At 40.9% G+C, this 22,944-nt stretch overlaps 1 protein-coding gene across 1 annotated transcript in view; it reads right to left on the bottom strand.

Annotated features, from left to right (window-relative positions):
- The window catches only part of LOC120050393 (cadherin-7-like), a 99,886-nt gene that overhangs the window by 10,172 nt on the left and 66,770 nt on the right, over positions 1 to 22,944 (bottom strand). The gene's annotated exons all lie outside the window — the stretch shown is intronic.

Here is a 22,944-nt window from a genome sequence, read left to right as displayed (position 1 = left end):
AGCCGTGCGAAGATTGGGGGTGGGGGTGCTGTTGGGGGTGGGGGTGCAGACAGCTATATCGGTCCGCTAATACAGGACTAGTAAAGGCCCAGTGCACTACTTTTGTGAATTATTATTATTTTTAAATAAATGTTTTTTATTTTATTTGTTAATTTAGATTTTTCAGGGGGTGTTGCAGCACCCTCAGCAGCCCTGCTTCCCGTGGCTGTGCTTATATCTTAGTACAATAAACTAACATTTAGCTTAACAAACTCGACACAGACTTGTGTCAACACCAGCATTATGTAACAGTCTATGTGTGGTGCTTCTCTAAGTGGACACATCCCCATGTCCAGTTGCAGTAGGAGATCCAACTGCTCTGTGAGAGCTAGGACACATCCCAAACGGCACCCTATTCCCAATATAGTCAGAGGCTTCATGCCCACTCAGATTTGTACTGTTTTTACATTTTTCACACGTTACATTAATTACTCAACTTAATTTTTAAGCCAACATTTATCATCTTGTCTTCACTGACATTTTCAGCCTATCCTTGACCCAGTCTGTAATACCTACATATTTCAAGCAGACCACCAAAGTCCCTGTGCCTAAGAATGCAAAGGTAACCTGTCTGAATGACTATCACATCTGTAGCCATGAAATGCTTTGAAAGGCTGGTCATGGCTCTCATTAACACCATCATCCCAGATACCCTGGACTCACTCCAATTCACATACCGCCCCAAAAGAGCCACAGACGATGCAATCTCTATTGTACTCCACGCTACCCTTTCCCACCGGGACAAAAGGAATACCTATGTGAGAATGCTGTTTAACTTAGAGTTCAACAAACTTATCACTAAGCTAAGGACCCTGGGAATGAACACCTCCCTCTGCAACTTTATCCTGGATTTCCTGACTGGCCACCCCGGGTGGTAAGGGTAGGCAGCAACACATCTGCCACGCTGATCCTCAACACGGGAGCCCCTCAGGGGTGCGTGCTTAGTCCCCTCCTGTACTCCCTGTTCACCCAGAACTGCCTGGCCATGTACGACTCCAAAATTATCATTAAGTTTGCCAACGACACAACAATGGTAGGCCTGATCACCAACAATGATGAGGCAGCCTGTAGGAAGGAGGTCCGAGACCTGGCAGTGTGGTGCCAGGACAACAACCTCAATGTCAGCAAGACAAAGGAGCTGATCATGGACTACAAGAAACGGAGGGCCAAGCATGCACCTATTCACATCGATTGGGTTGTAGTGAAGTGGGTCGAGAGCGTCAAGTTCCTCGGTATCCACAGCACTAAGGATCTGTCATGGTTCAAACACACCAACACAGTTGTAAAGAGGCCATGAAAATGGAAACTGAAAAGATTTGGCATGGGTCCTCAGATCTTCAAAAGGTTCTACAGCTGCACCATTGAGAGCATCTTGACTGGCTGCATCACTGCTTGTTATGGCAACTGCTTGGCATCCGACTGCAAGGCGCTACAGAGGGTAGTGAGGACGGCCCAGTACATCACTGGGACCGAGGTCCCTGCCATCTATACCAGTAGTGTCAGAGGAAGGCCCTAAAAATTGTCAAAGACTCCAGCCACCCAAGTCATAGGCTGTTCTCTCTGCTACCACACGGCAAGCGGTACCTATACACCAAGTCTGGAACCAACAGGACCCTGAACAGTTTCTATCCCCAAGCCTTAAGTCTGCTAAATACAGTAGTTAGGCAAATAGTTAATCAAATAGCTACTCGGACTATCTGCATAGACCCTTTTTTTACTTTTCTATTATTTCTCTATTATCTTTCTCTCTGCATTGCTGAGAAGAATCGAAGCATTTCACAGTTATTCCACACCTATTGTTTACAAAGCATGTGACAAATAAAATGTTATTTGCTCATTATTTATAAAAAGATCTGTCAGCGCTATTTTGCGGAGAGGGCACACTGACTGGACCAGGCAAGGAGTACCCCCCCCCCCTTATTCTCCCTAGTAAGTGGTTCCTTCAAAGGTGCACCACAGAGCAAAGGAATACGAGGCAAGACGCTAGATGCTCTAGTCTAGTGCATGCAGACAGTATCATCAGTGGAGGAGGAGAGTGTAGTGACAGACAGCATCTGATTTGATTTTAGCTGCCGGTAATAAGCAGGAATGGCAGGAAGTATGTTTTGTAAATTAATTTAATTACGCTACACTACCTTCTAATTAGTGGATTCGGCTATTTCAGCCACACCCGTTGCTGACAGGTGTATAAAATTGAGCACATAGCCATGCAATCTCCATTGACAAAAATTGGCAGTAGAATGGCCTTACTGAAGAGCTCAATGACTTTCAACGTGGCACCGTCAGAGGATGCCACCTTTCTAACAAGTTAGCTCTGAAATTGTTTGTCGAGATCAGTGTGGAAGAACTTGACTGGCCTACATGGAAGCAAGGCCCCCGCAGCAATGTTCCAACACCAACCTCATAACTAGCTAATACTCTTAGAAAAAAAGGTGCCTAGTAGAACCATACAGGGTTCTTTGGTTTTCCCCATAGGGTACTCTTTTTGGTGCTGGCCAGAAACCTTTGCAAAGGGTTCCATCTAGAACCCTTTATGTAGGGTTCTTCAAAGAGAACCCCCTGTATATGGTACTACCTAGAACCCTCTATATACATGTTCTTCCTAGAACGATCTGTGAAGGGTTCTACCAATAACCCTTTTTTCTTTTGAGGGTTCTTCCTAGAACCCTCTATGAACAGCTCAATCAGCCTTATCATCCTTTAAAATTAAATGACAATGCTTTACGTATACCATAAGGCCTTCATTTCAGAGCTTAATTATGCCCTAACACAGTGGTGTTAGAAATCACCTGGTTTACAGGCTACATCAGGCCTGCAAGTCAAATGATGCTTGCTTGCAAAGTGATGTGTAATTCCTATTAGAAATCCAGCCAGAGTTACAATATTTTTTATCACCTACAACCTGCATTCAGAATGACTGCCATGGTAAGGAAGACTGAATACAGAGACTACCTCAATCATCTAAACTGGAAAAACCATCTTAGTAATGGGTACAATAAATCCAAATATTAACAGATATAATTTGTTTAGAAAACTGTATGTTATTTATCCTTGTGTAGCATAAAATTTATCAACTAAGCAATGTACATGCAAAAACATAGTTTGAATTATTACAGTAAAACAAACAATTTTGAAAATCTCCCTAAAATAGAGCATGCTGGGAAATGTTATATATGGTTCTATGTAGAACCCTTCTTGCATTCCAAATAATCCTTATTGCCTTCCAAAGAATCATCAAATACATTTCTTCCAAAAATGAAATTTCTTCCAAATTTCTTCCAAAAACAGTTCTTAGGATATTATAGGTTCTAGGTCACAGGTGTCAAACTCATTCCACGGGGGGCCGAGTGTCTGCGGGTTTTCGCTCCTCCCTTGTACTTGATTGATGAATTAACATCACTAATTAGTTAGGAACTCCCCACACCTGGTTGTCTAGGGCTTTATTGAAAGGAAAAAACCAAAAACCTGCAGACACTAGGCCCTCCGTGGAATGAGTTTGACACCCCTGTTCTAGGTAGAACCCCTCACCTTACAAAGAACCCTTGTTTTCCGAAAAGGGTTCTTCTGATCAAAACAGTTCTTGGTAGAATCCTATCTCTCCGCAAAGAACCCTTTTGGAGCCCTTTTTTCTAAAACTTTACCAAGCCATTTCAGTCTATCTGTCACGTTCCTGACCTGTTTTCTGTTGTTTTTGTATGTGTTTGACGGTCAGGGCGTGAGTTTGGGTGGGTAGTCTATGTTATGTGTTTCTATGTTGGTTAAAGGGTGACCTGATATGGCTCTCAATTAGAGGCAGGTGGTTTTCATTTCCTCTGATTGAGAGCCATATTAAGGTAGGTGTTTTCACATTGATTGTTGTGGGTGGTTGTCTCCTGTGTCAGTGTATGTTACGCCACGCGGGACTGTTTCGGTTTTGTTTGTTCGTTCGTTTTATGTAGTCAGTTTTCCTGTTCTTGCGTTCTTCGTGTTTCATGTAAGTTCGTCGTCCAGGTCTGTCTACGTCGTTTGTTGTTTTGTAATTATTCAAGTGTTCGTCGTGTTTTCTGTTTTGTTTATTAAAAAATCATGTCTATTCACAACGCTGCATTTTGGTCTAATCCTTGCTACTCCTCTTCGGATGAGGAGAAGGAGGAAGCCCGTTACACTATCAATCAAGTTAGAGTAGCTTGTCTAACTATCTTAGCTGGCATACCTGCAATTAATTACTGCAAGCAATTACTAAATGTACTGAATAAGACACATTCCTTTCAGTCTTTTACCCAGATTTTAGCAGAGATGCAGAGAAGCATATTTTGTTTCTTTAAAAAAAGAACCACCCATCAGGAGGATACAGACAGCTCAAGAGTTATGCTTAGATATGCAGAACAACACTTGGTTTAAATTAGGGATGCACAATATATCGGTGAACATATCGGAATCGGTCGATATTAGCTAAAAATGCCAACATCGGTATCGACCGATGTCTAGTTTAACGCCGATGTGCAAAACCAATGTCAAAGCTGACATGCATACTTATATAACCTAGGTACATGCCGTAATGACGCCATGTAAAATGTTGCACTACACGTGCAACAAAGCATTCATAACCTAGCCCACAATATCTGCTGTGTAGATCGAGCAGTCAGCAAGTCGAGCAGTCATTTGAAAGAGTAAGAAAATTTCAGCGAGACAACTCAAAAGGTGAAATCCATTAAAGCCAAGATAATGGAATTCATTGCCCTTGACAATCAACAGTTCTCTGTCGTGGGTGATGTTGGCTTTAGCCGACAGGTCGAGCACCGGTATACACTACCAAGTGCTCTATTTTTCAGATTTTTTCCTACGGAGTTCCACAGTAACATCGTCACTGCTATTAGCTTCAAGACATACATACTATGCAACGCCGTTTGGGTCTTGCGTGTCAAAAAAGATACAGTAGCACTGTCAAAGCCGTACAAAAAAGTCTGCAAACAAACAAACACCGGCCACGAACGATGTGTTTACAATACCGCATTGGAAATAAAGCATCATTTGTTCAACCGCAACTTCTGGGGTTGCTAGCTTTAGCTTGGTACCTAGCTAGCACCAATACAACCAGCCTGAAAACAATGACCAGTAGAAACTGCAGTCATTTTCATTATTCTTAGCAATCCTTGTGAGTAAGTATTAGCTAGGTTGCCACTTGTTGTTTGCCTATTGAAATTGAACTTCAGTTCATGAAAATAAATAGCTAGCCAGCTACTTAACCCTGTTGCCCAAAGCTAATGTTATGAGCAGCCAACTAGCTTCATCTGGCTAGTGAGGCTCGACTGGGCTTGGTTATCAATCAAATCAATCAAATGTATTTATAAAGCCCTTCTTACATTAGCTGATGTCACAAAGTGCTGTACAGAAACCCAGCCTAAAACCCCAAACAGCAAGCAATGCAGGTGTAGAAGCATGGTTATGTGTTGTGAAGCCAGCCACAATAAGGATTAGGCACAATAGTGGAATTTGCGGTTTGCCTTTAAAATAAAAGTATGTAATTGACATTGATGCAAATGAATACAAATAGTATAATTATGCGCTACTTTTATTTTGAAGGCTAACCGCAAAATCCACTATTGTGGCTAATCCTTATTGTGGCTAGCTTCACATAGATGGGTCCGACCACCATTAATCAAATAAAAACTGTCTAAAATATTTGAGAGTTATTTTAGATGATGACACCTAGCTATATAGTTAGCTAGCTAACTATAGCTACTGAAACAGATTATGTTGTTTTGGTATGTTTTTGGAGAAGAACATTGTTTGCATCCATGAGCTAGCTAGCTTTTTTTATGACCAGCACTGTAGGTGCGCGAGACAACTTTACCAGCATCATAGCATACGTATTGATGAATCGTTGTGACATGTAATACAAGTGATAGTGTAATCAATGTGTAATAACTACATAAAAAATGTATGAACGCGTTAAATTATTATGTGACGTGCAGTCATATATCTACTGGTCCTTGTTTTCTTTTTTGACACGCAAAGACCCAAACGGTGTTCCATAGCAAAGATCTAAACGGCGTTCCATAGAAATCCTGGTTGAGAATGAAACGACTGAACAAATAAACAACGAAACAGCACAGCAAGTAAGTGAAAGAAAAAGGTTTTGATTATGTTTTACTGGTAATGGGGACATACGTAAATGCCAACAAAATAAATCTTTGGTCAGTGTGGTGTGTGTATGTGTGTAACCTTCAGTTAACTAGGCAAATCAGTTAAGAACAAATTCTTATTTACAATGACGGCCTACCCCGGCCAAACCTGGATGACGCTGGGCCAATTCTGCACCACTGTATGGAGCTCCCAATCACGGCCGGATGTGATACAGCCTGGATTCGAACCAGGGACTGTAGTGACGCCTCTTGCACTGAGATGCCGTGCCTTAGACCGCTGCATCCATGTGTGTGTGTTAACTATTTAACTGTACTAGAATGCTTAAAAGGCCGCTAAAATTTTAAATATTGGTTATCGGTATCGTTTTTTTGGCAAGGAAAATATCGGATATCGGTATCGGCCAAAAATGTCATATCGGTGCATCACTAGTTTAAATATAATCTGGCACCTTAGGATAATATCATGTTGTTTTTATTAATTATGATGCCATGAAATGTGCCTGTATTTATGATATGTGTTAGAATCCCATGTACTGTGTTTTATAGCTACTTTCCTGAAATTCTACACATTATGCCTATGTTGGGGAGAGATTTTTTTTGCAGTTTTAAAAGCAAATTTTCTGCAATTCTACACAATTTTCCATGACTTATGCCATGTAAATATGATATCTGAGTGAGAGTGACTAACAAGAAAATGTACAGCAATTAACCTGAAATCAACTCTAACTTTTCGGTTAAATTAATTTGCAAGTTACATGTCTATTGGACAAGATCTACTACTACATCATAGGTAAACTTGAGGAATTTAACAAAAGCTGGCAAGCTCATATAGAGTTCATGGCATTAAGAGCTAAGCAATTATCTTTAAAAAAAAAACGTATAAAAAAAAATTGTGGGGGGGATTTTATTAACATGACTGAAACTGTCCTAGTCTGTAATTGTCCATTTGTGTAATTCTCTCTTTTGTTCATTTTCTATTCGTTTTTGTACAGTTGGTTGCTTTGATTTGTTTGTTATTTTTGTGAATACACAAACGCTTACTTGTTTACACATAACACTGATACCCATTCCCTTTTTAAAAATGTTTTGTATGTGTAATTGTATTTTCAAAAATAATAAAAAATACTTTATTTGAAAAAAAATTGTGATTAACTAAATCAATGGGCCCCCCTCTGGAGGACAGGGCCCCTGAGCACTTGCCCTGCGTGTCTGGTCGGTAATTCAACCATGATTACTAAAAGTTTAGATAGCTGGCTAGACTAAGTAGATTAATTTACCAATCTAAAATGTTAATTGACTGCTAATTAAGTGACTGTCAGTGAGACACATAACAAGAGAAAAACTGCTGATGCACAACCAAGTTTTGAAATTCCACCTTATGTATTTTACTATTCAAACTCTCAACAGTAAGTTGAGTTCCTGACTGAGTTCCTGAGTTTTTGTTGATTTTTTTTTATGCAAAAAAATTACCGAGGTCTGGACCTCTGTGCCCTCATATGTAGCTATGACCCTGACTGTGTTGTAATTTGAATGTAATGCAGTATATTGAGATGTGTGATTTACAACAGTCAGAACGACACCCTCATTAAAATTACATATAATATATATTGATTATGGCTCTAGATTGCAGGAAAAAGCTGTTTCCGGTGTTTAAAAACTGCAAAATCCGGGGGCTGCGCTGGACCACCACCCCCTCCATTCACTTCAAAATAATAATGGGTGCATGACGTCACTGAATATAGTGCACTACTTCTGACCAGAGCCCTATGGGGCTCCAATAGGGTACCATTTGGAATGCAATCCAAGGGTACAGTGGTAGCAATACATGGTTATAACATCTACCGAAAAGACAGAAATGCCAACGGAAGCGGTGTTGTGGTCTATATTCAGAACCACATTCCTGTAAAGCTTAGAGACGATCTAATGTTAAATACTGTTGAAGTAATATGGCTACAGATTAATCTGCCTCACCACAAACCCATTATTGTGGGAAGCTACTATAGACCACCAAGTGCTAACAGTCAGTATCTGGATAATATGTGTGAAATGCTTGATAATGTATGTGATATCAACAGAGAAGTATATTTTCTGGGTGATTTAAATTTCGACTGGCTATCATCAAGCTGCCCACCCAGGAAAAAACTTCAAACTGTAACCAGTGCCTGCAACCTGGAGCAGGTTGTTTGTCAACCTACCAGGGTAGTTACAAACAGCACAGGAATTAAATCATCAACATGTATTGATCACATTTTTACTAACGCTGCAGATATTTACTCTAAAGCAGTATCCAAATCCATAGGATGTAGTGATCACAATATATTAGCCATATCTAGGAAAACCAAAGTTCCAAAGGCTGGGCCTAATATAGTGTATATGGGGTCATACAAGAAGCTTTGTAGTGATTCATATGTTGATAACGTAAAGAATATTTGCTGGTCTGTGGTGTGTAATGAGGAGCAACCAGACGCTGCACTTGACGCATTTATGAAACTACTTATTCCAGTTACTAATAACACGCACCCATTAAGAAAATGACTGTAAAAACTGTTAAATCCCCTTGGATTGATAAGGAATTTAAAAATTGTATGGTTGAGAGGGATGAGGCAAATGGTATGGCAATTAAGTCTGGCAACTCAACTGATTGGCAAACGTACTGCAAATTAAGAAATCATGTGACTAAACTAAATAAAAAATAAAATAAACTACACTATGACACAAAGATAAATGATATAAAGAATGTTAGTAAAAAAGCTTTGGGGCACCTTAAATGAAATTTTGGGAAAAAAGCCAACTCGGCTCCTTCATTTATTGAATCAGATGGCTCATTCATCACAAAGCCCACTGATATTGCAAACTACTTTAATGACTTTTTAATTGGCAAGATAAGCAAACTTAGGGATGACATGCCAGCAACAAACGCTGACACTACACATCCAAGTATTTCGGAACAAATTATGAAAGACAAGAATTGTACTTTTGAATTCCGTAAAGTCAGTGTGGAAGAGGTGAAAAAAAATATTGTTGTCTATCAACAATGACAAGCCACCAGGGTCTGACAATCTAGATGGAAAATTACTGAGGATAATAGCAGACGATATTGCCACTCCTATTTGCCTCATCTTCAATTTAAACCTACTAGAGAGCGTGTGCCCTCGGGCCTGGAGGGAAGCTAAAGTCATTCCGCTACTTAAGAAGAGTAAATCCCCCTTTACTGGCTCAAATAGCCGACCAATCAGCCTGTTACCAACCCTTAGTAAACTTCTGGAAAAAATGGTGTTTGACCAGATACAATGCTATTTTACAGTAAATAAATTGACAACAGAATTTCAGCATGCTTATAGGGAAGGACACTCAACAAGCACAGCACTTACACAAATTACTGATGATTGGCTGAGAGAAATTGATGATAAAATGATTGTGGGGGCTGTCTTGTTAGACTTCAGTGCAGCTTTTGACATTATTGATCATAGTCTGCTGCTGGAAAAACGTATGTGTTATGGCTTTACACCCCCTGCTATAATGTGGATAAAGAGTTACTTGTCTAACAGAACACAGAGGGTGTTCTTTAATGGAAGCCAATCAAATATAATCCAGTTCGAATCAGTAATTCCCCAGGGTAGCTGTTTAGGCCCCTTGCTTTTTTCAATTTTTACTAACGACATGCCACTGACTTTGAGTAAAGCCAGAGTTTCTATGTATGCGGATGACTCAACGCTATACATGTCTGTTACTACAGCGACTGGAATGACTGCAACACTCAACAAGGAGCTGCAGTTAGTTTCAGAGTGGGTGGCAAGGAATAAGTTAAACTTAATTATTTCTAAAACTAAAAGCATTGTGTTTGGAACAAAACACTCACTAAACCCTAAACCTCAACTAAATATTGTAATAAATAATTTTGGAAATTGAGAATGTTGAGATGACTAAACTGCTTGGAGCAACACTAGATTCTAAACTGTCATAGTCAAAACATATTGATGCAGTAGTAGCTGAGATGGGGAGAAGTCTGTCTATAATAAAGCGATGCTCTGCCTTCTTAACAACACTATCAACAAGGCAGGTCCTACAGGCCCTAGTTTTGTCGCATCTTGACTACTGTTCAGTCGGTGCCACAAAAAAGGACTTAGGAAAATTGCAATTGGCTCAGAACTGCGCAGCACGGCTGGCCCTTCGATGTATACAGAGAGATAATTTTATTAACATGCAAGTCAATCTCTCCTGGCTGAAAGTGGAGGAGAGATTGACTTCCTCACTATTTTTATTTATGAGAGGTATTGACATGTTGAATGCACCAAACTATCTCTCTAAGCTACTGGCACACAGCTCGGACAGCCATGCATACCCCACAAGACATGCCACAAGAGGTCTCTTCACAGTCCAAGTCCAGAACAGACTATGGGAGGCACACAGTACTACATAGAGCCATGACTACATGGAACTCTATTCCACATCAAGTAACTGACGCAAGCAGTAAAATTTGATTAAAAAAACAGATAAAAAAACACCTTATGGAACAGCGGGGATTGTGAAGCAACACAAACATTGGCACACACACACACAATAACATACATACACATGGATGTAGTACTGTAGATACTGTATGTGGTAGTGGTGGAGTAGGGGCCTGAGGGCACACAGTGTGTTGTGAAATCTGTGAATGTATTGTAATGTTTTAAAATTGTATAAACTGCCTTAATTTTGCTGGACCCCAGGAAGAGTGGGGATCCATAATAAATACAAATACAAGGGCCATCATAGTGAGTGATATACAGTACACCGCCATTCCTACGTCTACAGTCCAGCACAGTGTTTTGTCTCCACTGCTTCCAATGAAGTCATCCACAATAAGAACCTCAACCTAACGACATCCCCTAAAACCATGGATTGCATCCAAGCAAAGAAGTTCATAGTATATACCCCTTTCCTGCAGTCAAATGACCAAATCACCCTCAACTGGCCTCATGGGTGAAATGTTATTCATATTTTTCAGAATTTTGTAATTAATAAACATACCTTATTTTTAAATGCCAAAATCCGGTGTTTCTATGTCAAACAGTTTTGTTATATTTCAGTCTTCTGTGGTGTATATAAAGTGTAATATCGGGATGCAAACTAAAAATGGTACACATTTAAACTCTATATTTGACATGGTACAGGTGTCTTATTTCTTTAAGCCCATAGTTTAAGACTACTAAAAACACTCTGTGTGACACTGATTTAGCCCACTGCAGTAAAAGGATAAAAACACTTCATGCTAAATTATCACCTACTACCCACCATATTGAGGAATACATTTAAAGTAACCTCAGACAAAAACACAAAGTAACACAAAGGCAGCCAACGATCCATCATGGCTGAGACATGGATTATCAGTTGTCATCTTTGATTAAATGCTTGTAGTTACAAGCTGTCAGGTATTAGAAACTAGAGGAGGTGGAGAAAGACACCCTGCCAATTAGGACTGACAGACCCAGGGAGATTTTATCATCATATGTGATTTCATGAATATTGCATGTGCACTACTCCCTGGTGCTGAGATTAAAATTAGACAAAAAAAAAGTGATCTATTGGCAGAAATCTCAAATTCACTCATTGGTTTAGATGTGTGTATCATGGTAGATACAGTGAGCTACAGCTACAATACATGACATTATAGCCTGAACATGGAAGCACTGTATGCACATCTGCGCAACGTGAAATACATAATTTCTTCACATGGTGCAATATATATTTATTATTTCATATAACATGCATGTGCAGTGAAATACACATTTCAATACAAATATAGACATCCCTCTACATATGTGGCTTGCCTTATCCCCTAATAATGAAGGATATGGGACCTCTTTGATGTTCTTTGAATATTGCAATAAACTCATCTAGAGAAAGGTATTAATTTAATTCATGACTTGCAGTGAGAGGGAAGGTATATGTATAATGCCTTTCATTAGCAAGGCGGTGATGCAAACCATTTCGTAAACTCTTCGGCGGCCAATCCTCTAATGGTTCGAGTAGGAGACAGAAGGGAAAAGACATGGATGTAGACATAAATTCACACAGAGAGACATGAACAGTTGAACGGTGCCTGTCAGAGGCAAGACTGAGGAGTCAAATAAATCACAGAAGTAGAGGGATTTTGAGTTTACACACGGCTGGATCTCAGATCAAATAGACATAAAAGGGCGACCATGTCTTCATTTGTGCCTTTACGTCGGCACCGGATAAACACAGAGGAAGGCAGGGAATGTTTGCTCATTCAGAGTAACGTGCACACACACACCTCCGTCCTTGCCGGTTCTACTGCTCCACAACCTGATTAGAGATAAATTACAGATAAATTGCCCCTCTATAAAGTTAGATGGCCTCCTAACTTGTCTGAGCTAAAACAAGATAAGGCAAAAGAAAACCTTACAAATGATCACTTTCAAAGTGTCTGGGTTTAGACAGGGCTGTAGAACGAGATCTCGATTTTATATCTTACCATTTGTTTTTTGACTGCGACAACAACCGTGATTGCTGCCTCTCTTTATAACGGCCGTACAGCAACTTGACACCTAACTCTAGTCGTGATTTAATTATCATCACTTGTCTCTAGAGCGGGCATAAAGAACATTTCCAAAAGCTTCATCATACGTAGGTGAAATTACACGTTTGCAGCACTCAACACGTCAGCATGGACAGACAATCCGGCTCATTAATTTGATTGGCCCACGTTTATCATTTACATCAGTCAGGCTGTCCATGTACAGATGATGAGGATCTTTTTCCACAACAAGATAACGGGTGGTATTGAAAGTTGAATCCAGAGTTCAAATATACACGGACTGTTACCATGGCTACGGGAGATGGGGGGGGTAGATGGCTGGATGTCACCATGGGGTGGTGTTGACACTGGGAGGGGGCAGCGCCCATGGTTTTCACACCCCTTGCTTCTCGCAGTTTCACTCCTGCCCCCACCGCGGCATCAACACCGAAAACAACACCCACATCAGTGACACGCGGCACATACAGCTTGCCCCAAATTAGTGATGGGGATTGAAGCTTCCTGTAGCATTGAGTTTTTTTTTGCCAATTGAGTTGAAAAGCGTAGCCTTTTTTGTCTTCTATCAAACCAATCAGGTGGTTTTTCGATTAAACAAATCTTCGGACGTCATTGATCATGTTCTTCTGATAAAGTGATACAAGCATCGGAACACTGCTTCGAAGTAAACTGCTTAGCGATTTCGACACACGCATCGGAGCGCCAGTATCAAATGTAACATAATTTCCCCAAATCTACAAGACCTCATGCCCCCCACGCTTCCTAACCATCCACCCACCGCTAATACCCCCACTGAGGCACTAATTCAGACATACTCTGGAGTTTGACTGTAATCAATACTCACAATGGTCAACAAATACCATTGTTTCAATCTCCGTTCATTTATATAAGTCAGCCAGCTCAACTCTGGACTGTTGTGTGTCAAAATAGTCTCGTCCAGCCAAGAGACATAGACTAAGCAGATATGGATTGAACTCCAGTGTACCCACAGTACTTATTATAGAATTATGTAGTAAACTTTAGTATACCATAGAATATTATACTACACACTGTAGTATCCCTCGATCGTGTAGTGCTTCCTATAACATGTTGTAATATACTGTAGAAAACTATCGTAAATAATACAGTATATTACAGTAAATACTGCGGTATTCACTGTAGTGTTTTTGCAGATTTTAGTCTGCAAAAACACTACGGTGAATACTATAGTATTTATACCATAGTATACTGTGGTATTTTTTTATGTGGGTACACAAAAAAATGCTGGGTTAAAAACAACCCAATTTGGGTAAATATTGGACAGAACACACATTATTTGGACCCAGTCAGTTGGGTCACAAACAACCCATTGTTTTCTTTAAATTGGGTTATTGATGCTGGGTTATTGAGCTATGATCCACCAGATCAGATGAGAAGACTGGAGGCGTGGCTTAGTAGGGGCGTGGCTTTTAGATAGCTATTTTTGGCAACCCATGTCCTCCAGTCTTCTGATCTGACCCGCTGGATCATAGCTCAATGATCCAACTAAAAGCCAATTTATGCTTGAGCCGTAAATTTGGTTGGACGCTCCGTATAGAGGGTGTGACGCAATTGCAGAGCCTCCAGAGGCATGCAGCGGGCAAATTGAGCACTGCATCGCAGCACCGTGCGCCTTCCAATTTTTTTTACAAAGCCGGAGGGATCCGTGTAGCTCCGTATAGCTCCGCATTGACATGATTGGTTGACGGTAGGTGGGTCAGGAAGTATAAACACAAACTCACTTCCTTGACAACTTCCTTCACAACAGCTCTACTCCGCAAAGCGCTAGAAGTATAAATGCTCTGACTTCTGCGGAGACCGTATCACAGTAAATGCTTTAATGCCGCTGCTGACTACAGATTGACCACGCAGAGCTTTTAAGTGACCCAACTGGTGGGCAACAAATAACCCAACGTGTGTTCTGTCCACAGGCTGAAGTTTGAACATTTAGTCCACTATGGTCTTTATAAGATTTTAATTTGTTACCTGCTAAAAATGTGTATTTTTGTACAGAACCAGTGAAAAGTTTGGACGCACCTACTCATTCAAGGCATTTTCTTTATTTTTACTATTTTCTACATTGTAGAATAATAGTGAAGACATCAAAACTATGAAAAAACACATATGGAATCATGTAGTAACCAAAAAAGTGTTTAACAAATGAATTGAAACAAAGTAGCCACCCTTTGCCTTGATGACAGCTTTGCACACACTTGGCATTCTCTCAAGCAGCTTCATGAGGTAGTCACCTGGAATGCATTTCAATTAACAGGTGTGCCTTGTTAAAAGTTCATTTGTGGAATTGATTTCCTTCTTAATGCGTTTCAGCCAATCAGTTGTGTTGTGACAGGGTAGGGGTGGTATACAGAAGATAGACATTTTTGGTAAAATACCAAGTCCATATTATGGCAAGAACAGCTTAAATAAGCAAAGAGAAACGACAGTCCATCATTACTTTAAGACATGAAGGTGAGTCAATCCGAAACATTTCAAAAACGTTGAAATTTCTTCAAGTGCAGTCGCAAAAGCCATCAAGCGCTATGATGAAACTGGCTCTCATGAGGACCGGCACAGGAAAGGAAGACCTAGAGTTATCTCTTCTATAGAGGAGACAGCGTGAATCAGGCCTTCATGGTCAAATTGCTGCAAAGAAACCATTACTAAAGGACACCAATATGAAGAAGAGACTTGCTTGGGCCAAGAAACACGAGCAATGGACATTAGACTGGTGGAAATCTGTCTTTTGGTCTGATGAGTCCAAATTTGAGATTTTTGGTTCCATCCGCCGTGTCTTTGTGAGATGCAGAGCAGGTGAATGGATGATCTCTGCATGTGTAGTTCCCACCGTGAAGCATGGAGGAGGAGGTGTGATGGTGTGGAGGTGCTTGCTGGTGACAATGTCTTTGATTTATTTAGAATTCAAGGCACACTTAACCAGCATGGCTACCACAGCATTCTGCAGCGATACACCATCCCATCTGGTTTGCGCTTAGTGGGACTATCATTTGTTTTTTAACAGGACAATGACCCAACACACCTTCAGGTTGTGTAAGGGCTATTTGACCAAGAAGGAAAGGGATGGAGTGCTGCATCAGATGACCTGGCCTCCACAATCACCCGACCTCAATCCAATTGAGATGGTTTGGGATGAGTTGGACCACAAAGTGAAGGAAAAGCAGCTGTTCAGCATATGTGGGAACTCTTTCAAGACTGTTGGAAAAGCATTCCAGGCAAAGCTGGTTGAGAGAAAGCCAAGAGTGTGCAAAGTTGTCATCAAGGCAAAGGGTGGTTACTTTGAAGAATATAAAATATATTTACATTTTTTAACACTTTTTTGGTTACTGTTTTTTCATAGTTTTGATGTCTTCACTATTATTTTACAATGTAGCAAATAGTAAAAATAAAGAAAAACCCTTGAATGAGTAGGTGTGTACAAGCTGTTGACTGGTACTGTATATTGCGGGGATCGTTTGAAAAAGAGACCTGGGTCTCAGTGAGAGGTTATAGGAAAGTGTTTAAAAAAGAGAGAGACTCTGTGTGCCTGAAGCTACCTGTCTGTCTGAGAACACTGAATACCTGAGCTAAGATGCTGTTGAGGGTCACCATATACACTATTTTGAATCGTGGTACACCCTTTTTACAGATTCAACTGAACTGTCCCTCTTTTTCTCTCTCCTGACACATGTGCCATGACATTGTTGTTTTTCCGACTCCCCCCTTCAATTAAATGTTTTATTTCTGACTGCCATCTTCAAGAAACACCTATAATGAATCTTAATTGGAACAGGAAGAAGTACAATAGGTGAAAACACACTTATTATTTTAATAGTACAAATTCTTAGAAAATTATGACAAATATTTACAACAGATTTAAATAACGAAGAAAATATATCAACCTCACTTTGGTAGCTATGATTAACTTCTGTTAGTTTTCCTTCTTCAATCAATAGAGGAACCCAATGGAAAACTAAAACAAACAAAACAAAGTAAGGGGGCACTTGGTGGGACAAGGTCTATTGGGGGCTGTGTGTTGGGTGAGAGGGGAGGGGTGGAGTGGGGCACAGGGTGGCAGATTGGGGCAGCAGAATGCCAAGAAAGTCCACTCATTTACGTAATAGCTACACTGATGGAAATGATTGTAAGCGTGTGACCTCTGCTCTCTCCCTCTCCCCCCCCCCTCCTCTCCGTTGTAATATAAATTAATATTATGGCAGAAGACAGACGCACCGATGATCCGTAACAAGTAGCGTCTCTGGAGAGAGCCAGTGCCACGAGACGGCCCCTAATTAGGCCTGAATGATGGCAGGTTATTCTAACCACCGCGCTCCCGGCTAATCGGTGCAGAGCCACACAGAGCCACAGTGCCTGAGCCGAACGGCAAACATTATGTTTTAATCTTACAGGCCAATGGGGGAGAAGTTCTCCAGTGGGCGGCTGTAGGTTTTAACTAAGCTTGTTGGGAAGTGGGAAGGCGGCTGCCGATGTGCAGATAGAGTCTATAGGAGTTTGTTTGTGTGCTCTCTGCTGTTCCATTCCCGAGGGTGGACGTATAGAGAGATACATGTTAATTAAAAAGATAGGGAGGCTCTGCTAACATGTCCACCCATCCTGATATGGAACAGACAGTTTGATTGCTCCTTGTTATTCAAATAGGGTTTTTATCCAGCTCAAATGTCAACTTTTCCCCCTTCTTTATATATATTTTTTTATTATATCTAGATATATTTTTTCACATTTGCATAATGCCACAGGCAGTGCATTCTATAAAATGATGGGTTAAAAACAACCCAATTTTGGTAAATATTGGACAGAACACACATTGGGTTATTTTGACCTAGCCAGTTGGGTCACAAACAACCCATTGTTTTCTTTAAATTGGGTTGTTGATGCTGAGTTATTGAGCTAGGGTCCACCGGGTCAGATGGTAAGACTGGAGGCGTGGCTTAGTAGGGGCATACCCACATGAAAAAATACTACAGTTTACTACAGAATACAGTACTTAGAATAGAAGTATGTAGTAAACTTATACCATAGAATATTATACTACACACTGTAGTATCCCTCGATCCTGATCCTGTGCTTACTATAAAATGTTTTACTATATTGTAGAATACTATACTACAGTATGTTACATTTCAAGAACCATCCCCCAACACAGCCGTAGAAGGGGTGCTGTGTGTTATGTGTGTCACAGTTGTCAATCCGGGTAGTTGTTGCTTATGCTAGTTTCAAATGCTAGTTTTCAAGTAATCAAGTGTAGCCGTCAGTCTGCGATTTATATTTATTGAAATTGGAAGTGGATTATGCTGGTAAAGTCAACATGTTCTAAACTGCTCTGTTGACAGACTTTATTTCCGTGTCTCTATTTGTCCACATGGCTGCTGGCTGCGCTTTGCTACCACCTAAAATATCACGAAAAACGCCCATTATTTTGTTTCTGTAAGGACCCAAAAAACAGGCAGTGGGAGAACTTATTCATTTAAGTAAATACTTTTTTTATGGTAAAAACCTATGTATTATTAGCTAGCTAGCTACCTGGCTACAGTAGGCCACTTTGTAGGCTAACTGAGCTGCTAGCTAGCTAACTTACATACTGTTTAGCAAAGTGAATTAAATGTAATCAGCTAGCTAACTTTCTATTAGCCAGCTATCTTAATCTAATCATTGTAAATTAAAACTCAGTCTCCAAATACATTTGTAGATAACAGCCATTGAAGAGGTTGAAAATTCAGTTCCAGCTGTCAGTAAAGGGACAGTGTAGGCTACTGGATACTGGGTAGGGCAGGTAATTTCGTGGGAGGACATTATGAAAAGATTATCCAGTTCAAGTCCCAAGAGGGGAGGAGTTTGAGGACAGAGAGATAATAGCAACATATTTTTCAGTGCTGTCAAATTTAAGTAGAATGAAGCCTGTTTGTTTGTGATGTTTTCTGTCCTCAGATATGTTAAGCTGTGAAAGCCTGTTTGCATGTCCCAAGAGACTAAGGGTATATCCTATATGCCATGGGTTATACAGTATGTTATGACCTACATATGTTATCAAAAGTATACAAAAATACAGTTAAAGACCACACACAATGTATAAACCTATTACAGTTGGAGCAGGCTAACCCTACTGGAGGTTTGCTGGGTGTGCAGGGTTCTGTTTCAGCCCAGAAATAACACTCCTGATTCAACTTAGCAAATCTAATGAGTTGATAATCAAGTGTGCTATTGCTGAGCTTGAATAAAATAAGTCTGCTCACCCAGTAGATCAGGGATCAGTGGAGCAATGTTCGCCACCGCTGGTATGTCGTTTTTTTCTTCTAACCTGAAATCATGCTTTAGTAATATTAGCCTACTTGTTACTACTCAATTATCTAATGTTGTTCAGACTAAGATGTCTAATCTTTCCATATTAGTATTTGTACATTTTGAAGTGATGAAGTGTTGATTCTTTGAAGAGAAGTTTTTAAACTTGTTGTAATTGTTAAACTATTATTTAAAATGAACTAGTGTCAATGTAGATTAATCATCCATCACAATCCTGCAATAAAGAGCGGAGGGGGTTCTGTCTGTAATGTGTCTGCGTTTCTGTGTTGTATTCTCAAATTAACATTTAGTTTTTGTCTAGTTGTAAGATCATTCTGTTTTATTTGATTGTCACTCTCTCTCAGTATATCAGCTACAGTATGTGCATCCATTTTGCAGCATATCATATGACATGCATCACAAATGCAGCCATAGGCCTACAGTATGATGGTACTACTGGCTTTATGGGCATCTGTCATCTGAAGCCGGAATAGCTAAACACACACATTGTTTACATGTTGAGCTATATGTTCTCAATTTAAAATGATACCAGTAGACAATGTATGAGGGAATCCATATGCAAGATTTTGTACCCTTTTAAGTGCTGACATAAATTTGTTTAGTGTAAATTCAAATCCTTGTAATTTCAGTACAGTATGAAAATAAGGAGAGGACTATTAGGTTACAGAAGATGAGCATTACAGGTAACATTGTATGAGGTTCATTTTATTTTATTTCATTCATTTTAGCAATGTTGCTTGCAACATGATTACATTTGTTCCCATAGACAGTGCATGGTTGCTGTATGTATCACTGACCTTGGATAAGCTAACACAGCTAACCTTTTAGGTCACTAATATGCAGTTTTTCTTAACATTTTGTTGGCTTTATAATCTTTAGAGAAATGTAACTAGCGTGTAGCTAGCTAGTTAGTTATACCTACAGTAGGTAGCTGACAAGGTTAGCTGAATTTTCTAAAAACAAACCTCATTGTGGCTAGCTACTTATTTTCCATCATGCTAGCCTTTACAGCCAATTATCACATTAGAAACATCAGAATTAAAAATATTGATTTTGCCAGCATTGTAGACCATTTCTACCCTCTTGCTGGAACTTTAGCTCACCTCGAAAATAACAGAGAAATGCTGGGAAAACCAGCATGCTGCAAACATTCTAAAATGATTTGTCACCCATGCTGGTGAGCACCTTTGGTGCTCCCCCCAAACAAGATTTGTGGTGTTGCTAGGCGTCACTGATTTACACCAGGTTTCCGACCCCTCTTTAGATAATTTCTGCTATGGAACTTCCCCAGGTTTCCCATTTCAGAGAAGCCTGGTTTGTGACGAGGCTAGGTGAAACACAATGTGTGTGTCCTGTTCACTATTTAACCAGCGCTGGGTTCTTGTTAACCTCATAATCTTTCAGTGTAGAAACGCAAAAATCAAATCAAATTTGATTTGTCACATGCACCGAATACAACAGGTGTAGTAGACCTTAGTGAACAGTCTATGACTAGGGTGGCTGCAGTCCTTGGCAATCTTTAGTGCCTTCCTCTGACACCGACTGGTATAGAGGTCCTGGATGGCAGGAAGATTGGCCCCAATGATGTACTGGGCTGTACGCACTACCCTCTGTAGTGCCTTGCGGTCGTAGGCAGAGCAGTTGCCATACCAGGCGGTGATGCTCTCGATGATGCAGCTGTATAACTTTTTGAGGATCTGAGGATCCATGTCAACTCTTTTCAGTCTCCTGAGGGGGAATAGTTATTGTCATGCCCTCTTCACGACTGGCTTGGTTTGTTTGAACCATGATAGTTTGTTGGTGATGTGGACACTCAACCTGCTCCACACATCCCAATCGATGAGAATGGGCGTGTGCTCAGTCCACAATCATATTCTGTAGTCCACAATCATCTCCTTTGTTTTGATCACATTGAGGGAGAGATTGTTATCTTGCCACCACACTGCCAGGTCTCTGACCTCCTCCCTATAGGCTGTCTCATTGTTGTCAGTGATCAGGCTGTTGTGTCATCGGCAAACTTAGTGATGGTGTTGGAGTCGTGCTTGGCCATGCAGAGTACAGGAGGGGACTGAGCATACACCCCTGAGGGGCCCCTGTGCTGAGGATCAGCGTGGCAGATGTGTTGTTACCTACCCTTACCTCCTGGGGGCGGCCAGTCAGGAAGTCCAAGATCCAGTTGCAGTCGGAGGTGTTTAGTCCCATGGTCCTTCCCTTAGTGATGAGCTATGAGGGCACTATGGTGTTGAACGCCAAGCTGTAGTCAATTAATAGCATTCTCAAATAGGTGTTGCTTTTGTCCAGGTGGGAAAGGATAGTGTGGAGTGCAATAGAGATTGCATCATCTGTGGATCTGTTGGGGCGGTATGCAAATTGGAGTGGGTCTAGGGTTTCTGGAGTAATGGTGTTGATGTGAGCCATGACCAGCCTTTCAAAGCACTTCATGGCTACAGAAGGGTCGGTAATAATTTAGGCAGGTTTCCTTGGTGTTCTTGGGGACAGGAACTATGGTGGTCTGCTTGAAACATGTTGGTATTACGGACTCGGTCAGGGAGAGGTTGAAAATGTCAGTGAAGACACTTGTCAGTTGGTCAGCGCATGCTCAGAATACACGTCCTGGTAATCTGTCTGGCCCTGCGGCCTTGTGAATGTTGACCTGTTTAAAGGTCTTACATCGGTTACGGAGAGCATGATCACACAGTTATCTGGAACAGCTGATGCTCTCATGTCTGCTTCAGTGTTGCTTGCTTCAAAGCGAGCATAGAAGTTATTTAGCTCGTCTGGTAGGCTCATGTCACTGGGCAGCTCGCGGCTGTGCTTCCCTTTGTAGTCCGTAATAGTTTGCAAGCCCTGCCAAATCCGACGAGCGTCGGAGCCGGTGTAGTACAATTCAATCGTAGTCCTGTATTGACGCTTTGCCTGTTTGATGGTTTGTCAGAGGGCATAGCGGGATTTCTTATAAGCGTCCAGGTTAGTGTCCCGCTCCTTGAAAGCAGAAGCTCTACCCTTTAGCTCAGTGCGGATGTTGCCTGTAATCCATGGCTTCTGGTTGGGGTTTGTACGTACGGTCACTGTGGGGACAACGTCATCGATGCACTTATTGATGAAACCAGTGACTGATGTGGTGTCCCCCCCAAATACCATCAGAAGAATCCTGGAACATATTCCAGTCTGTGCTAGCAAAACAGTCCTGTAGCTTAGCATCTGTGTCCGCTGACCACTTGCACATATAACATGCTGGTAGAAATTAGGTAAACGGATTTAAGTTTCCCTGCATTAAAGTCCCCGGCCACTAGCGCCGCCTCTGGATGAGCATTTTCCTGTTTGCTTATGACCCGATACAGCTCGTTGAGTGCCGTCTAAGTGCCAGCATCGGATTGTGGTGATAAATAGACAGCTACAAAAATTATAGATGAAAACTTTATTGGTAAATAGTGTGGTCTACAGCTTATCATGAGATACTCTACCTCAGGCGAGCAAAATATAGAGACTTCCTTAATATTAGATTTTGTGCACCAGCTATTATTTATAAATAGACTCAGACCGCCACCCCTTGTATGACCGGAGGCGGGTGTACTATCTTGAAGATGGGCAGAAAACCCTGCCTGCTGTATGTTATCCATGTCGTCGTTTAGCCACAACTCAGTGAAACATAAGATATTGCAGTTTTAATGTCCCGTTGGTAGGATATCCTTAATTGGAGTTCATCCATTTTGTTATCCAATGATTGCACGTTGGCTAATAGGACTGATGGTAGAGGGGGTTTACTCACTCGCCTATGAGTGAGTAAAGAGGCAGCCCGACCTCCGCCCCCTTTTTCTCCGTCTTTTCTTCATGCATATTACGGGGATTTGGGCCCGTTTCCAAGAAAGCAGTATATCCATCACGTCAGACTCATTAAAGAAAAAATCT

This window comes from Salvelinus namaycush, chromosome 7 (genome assembly GCF_016432855.1).
Source record: "Salvelinus namaycush isolate Seneca chromosome 7, SaNama_1.0, whole genome shotgun sequence".
NCBI classification, from domain to species: Eukaryota; Metazoa; Chordata; class Actinopteri; order Salmoniformes; family Salmonidae; genus Salvelinus; species Salvelinus namaycush.
The sequence above is the reverse complement of the archived record's forward strand: the minus strand, read 5'-3'. Positions and strand labels throughout refer to the sequence as shown.